Source organism: Capsicum annuum, unplaced genomic scaffold (assembly GCF_002878395.1).
Source record: "Capsicum annuum cultivar UCD-10X-F1 unplaced genomic scaffold, UCD10Xv1.1 ctg67459, whole genome shotgun sequence".
NCBI lineage: Eukaryota > Viridiplantae > Streptophyta > Magnoliopsida > Solanales > Solanaceae > Capsicum > Capsicum annuum.
The window spans coordinates 1-4,273 of NW_025876893.1; the positions used below are offsets into that span (position 1 = coordinate 1).

Sequence of the window (4,273 nt, forward strand, 5' to 3'; positions counted from 1 at the left end):
AACGTCACACACAACAATACAATACAAATACTACAAAATAAAACACACGTTAGTTCAAAACAACCTCCCACAATGAGATCCCACCTTCAAGTTTCTTCAAACTCAAGCTCAACAATGGTGGATGACTCAAATAACCTCCAATTTAGCTCAAATTCAAACCCTATACTCCTATAGTGTTAGCGAACACAAATCTAACACTAAGAATACAAGAAAAACACAAAATCAAAAACTCAAAATTTGACCTAGGGTAAAAAATGGGTTTACTATTTTTTTGGGAATTTTCAATTTTGACACTTCTTTTGTGTTGAGATTTTCAATTTTTAGACTCTAATAGTGTTAGGAAACAAGGATCTAACACTAGAAACACACAAAAATCAAGTTTTTAAAAAAACTCTAAAAACGTGAACAATAACGTTTTTCTTTTTTTTTTTTCTTCTTTTTCACTTTTTTTTTTAATTTTCAAGATAACAATCCCAAGATTGATTTTGTTGAAAAAAAATCAAACCTTTCTTTGATACCAAATGACACAAGAAAAATAAGGAGACACGAAACATACACCAAAATAGTCCATAAGTTTGAAGAACCGAGGACCCTTTTGGTGACCACTCTCGGATTCACTACCAACAACAAGAATACAAGATATAATGGTGTATTTGACACCAAAACAGCCAACCCAAACTAATGTAACAACAAGAATAAGATGAGCAACACAATAAGATTACAATAATAGAACGATTATAAGGTTACACAACAAGAAAACTACCAACGGTTACAACAAAATAAAGATAGAAAGATAGACAAATAGAGGTATAATCTTAAGAACCCAAGAATATATGACACTCTTGGACCCTTAACACTACACACTACAATCACCTATCCCTTACAATTGACAAAAGAGAGGCGTTCACCACCCAAGCACCAATTTATCAAGCAATGCAACACACAAGTGATTCCACACTTGTATATGACCCTAGTTACGGTTTTGGGACTCTCTCTCTTTAAGAGGAGTGTTCTTTCAATATCATTAAGCAACTAAAGAACTAGAATCCCTATAATGTTTCATTTATATTACATTACAAAATAAGAGACAAAAGACTAAAGGGTCCTTTCATTAATGGGCTCCAAACCGCCCATTAAGTGCACTTTAGGGGCAGGTTTAGGCCTTCTTCACACTTGGGCTTGTGCCCCCTTTTAGGTGATCTTCAAAATACTCAAAAAGTGCCCCAGGTCATGATCGTACTCGTATCATAAAACTAGTTCATAAATGAACGAAAATGTAAAAAATTAATTATGACAAAAATTTCAAATGTGCATTGGAACAAAACCGTTCTAGAACATCAGGCAAATCATTAAATTTTTTTAAAGTGTATTTGTATTCAATCCTTAAATAGATGTTTTACCAATAATGTAGTAGTATCATCATTATCACGTAGTTTCTCATTTATTTTTATTATTAAGTATTAATTTCAATGTACTTTTTAAAATATTAAATTTATTATATTAAAAAAATAGATATAATGAAATTGTCATTCTATTTATTACCGAGATATGTCAAGTCAATATTGAATAAAAAAATTTAAGTAGAGGGTATAAATAGTTACCATCCAGAAAGCATGCAGTTGAGAAATGCTGTAACATAAGGTATCTTAAAGAACTGATCTGTCGATTTGTTTTTGATGATCCTCTTGAATGTAAGCCTACATTCAATCAAACAAAAATAATTTAGAAACAATTATCATATGAGATAAATCTAATATTTTTTACTAAAATAAATTATTTGATGTCTTTCCATACCAGAATAAATCCTTTTTCAAAAATAAAATAAAATAAATAAAAAAACTGAAATGAGTTCTTGGAATATGCTTACATTGGTACAAAGAAGAGAAAAAGTGTAGCGACATTTCCTGTTAATTAGCGGAAAAAAAAGAAGAAGAGAAGCAAATGCAAATTAGAAAAACAACATCAGAAATTAATGAATTAATTAACCCACCTACAATTTCAAAAATAAATTGTACAGTGTGTATATGACCAGCCATGTTGTGCTCTTTATTGTTCAATATTCGATATAGAGAGAAGAAGCGTATTTGATAGGACCTAAAAAATAGTTTAGTAAGAAATAAGCAAGAATCCTATTAATTCTATTATATAGAGAGAAACATATATTCAGCAAACTACGTTAGGTAAACCACATAAATTGAGTGCCAGGATTTTTGGCAAGTTTGTTGCCAACTTTTGTGGAGCTTAAAAGTACATGCTCCATTTTGTGAAAGAGCATTTATCATACGTGTTGCCAACTTTTGCAAAGTCCCATGTCGGTATTACAAAGTATTGGTGTAAGGTATTTATAGCCTTGGGCTCTCCCACCTTGATAGCTAGCTTTTGGAGTGTAGTTCTTCTAAGATTGTAACAGTGGTATCAAAGCTATATATATATATATATATATATACATATACTAGTTTTATAAATATCGTGCTAAGTCGAACCCAAACTTAAGTAATTTAATATTTTATATAATAATATGATTAAATATATAAAATAATTACCACTTACAAAGATCATAAATTGAAAACCATTAATATTTTTATGAGTTTATGAACTTATATTCTATAGCTACAAATAGAAATATATTTCTTTAGATATTTATAAAGTCTTAATTTTATTCATAATTTCACTTGGCAAGAATTTAATTTAGTTAATATAGTAATTTAAGCTTTGTTTTACTTTAATTAAGGAAAAAAATTAAATTCATCAAAATGAATCTCGAGAATCTATTAGTTCTTTATATTTTGTTTATGCCTAGGAATATTAATTCTCAATAATCAAAATAGATATTCTAAAAATAATCAACTTTCAATATTTGAAATATTTTATTGATAACTTCAAAAGCAAGATACAATTGTCCATAAAAAATTCTATTCAATTCATAAAAAGTAATAAGCAAATATTGAGAACCATACTCAGTTTATCATAAATAAATATAACCTTATACAATTAGTTAAGAGATTTACTGATTAATTAAATAACAGAGATATTTAAATATTTCAGTTGATTGTCAGCTTTAACACTCACCTTATTAGTAAAAATTTGATTCCCCACTTTGTAATTACCTCCTATTTTTTTTTAAATGAGTTAAACTATTAAAAATTCAAGAAAAAACTCAATAACAATTTCCCATATTATGACACACCACCTGGAAAGTCCCATTTGGCAAACAAAGAAATAAAGTAGTTTTACCTGTATCAACTACATGCTATAATTTTATTGGACTAACAAATTAATTAAAATTACTAAAACAACCTTCTGAGGACTACTATATATGATATAAATTATTATTTTTATACTCCTGGGCTTAGCACGGGCCTCATAAAACTAGTTCATAAATGAACGAAAATGTACAAAATTAATTATGACAAAAATTTTAAATGTGTATTGGAACAAAATCATTCTTGAATGTCAGGCAAATTATTAAATTTTTTTAAAGTGTGTTCATATTCAATCCTTAAATAGATGTTTTACCAATAATGTAGTAGTATCATCATTATCACGTAGTTTCTCATTTATTTTTATTATTAAGTATTAATTTTGATGTACTTTTTAAAATATCAAATTTATTATATTAAAAAAATCGATTGTAGTACTCCTTTTTATTTAAATAAACATAAGTTGAAAAAAAAATGAAAAAGAATGTAGGCCAAGCCCATCCACGTTACCCACTAAGAAATATAAAAGGAAAACCAAAGGGATTTGTGCCCTTATTTCGCGTAGGGAGAAAAAAAAAATATAGAGAGAGAGGTCTTCAACCCGTGATTTTTCTAGACAAGAAAGCAACGAGGGTCTGAATTTTGGCGTTCTTTTGGAGGAACACAAAGAGGATTCAATCATCGATAAGATAACTAAAGAGAAGTAGGAAAAGAAGGTAAATTTCTTTATTTGGTCCATAAATTTTACTCGTATAATTCATGGCTTAGGATTTGAGATTGATAGTTTAAGAATAAGGGATTGAAAGCGATGGAGATATCTTTAAATTCTCATGAACAGAGCGAGAATATTAGACGATTGAATTGTAAATTTTATAGTTTTCACTTAACCAAAGAATAGTTTATAGACAATAAGGTTATTGTGGTTTAAGATATTGAGAAAAATCAACTATAAGTATGTTCTTATGGATTGAAGCAAATTTAGTATTAGTTGTCAAGTTGAGAGCCAATCATGAAATTTCTATTGTTGGGTAGTTAAAGTAGTTACGCTTTAGCCTAAATGAAGAAATTAACAC

At 28.4% G+C, this 4,273-nt stretch overlaps 1 long non-coding RNA gene across 2 annotated transcripts; it reads right to left on the reverse strand.

Moving 5' to 3' along the window:
- Positions 1 to 633: 633 nt before the first annotated feature.
- On the reverse strand, positions 634 to 2,295 carry LOC124893943. Of its 2 annotated transcripts, XR_007050950.1 has the most exons (3): positions 2,016 to 2,294; positions 1,868 to 1,904; positions 1,583 to 1,697 (listed from the first exon to the last, which is right to left on the reverse strand). It is a non-coding gene; the product is annotated as an uncharacterized LOC124893943 (long non-coding RNA). The 2 variants fall into 2 exon arrangements; XR_007050951.1 differs by having other exon boundaries at positions 634 to 1,697; positions 1,868 to 2,295.
- Positions 2,296 to 4,273: the final 1,978 nt, after the last annotated feature.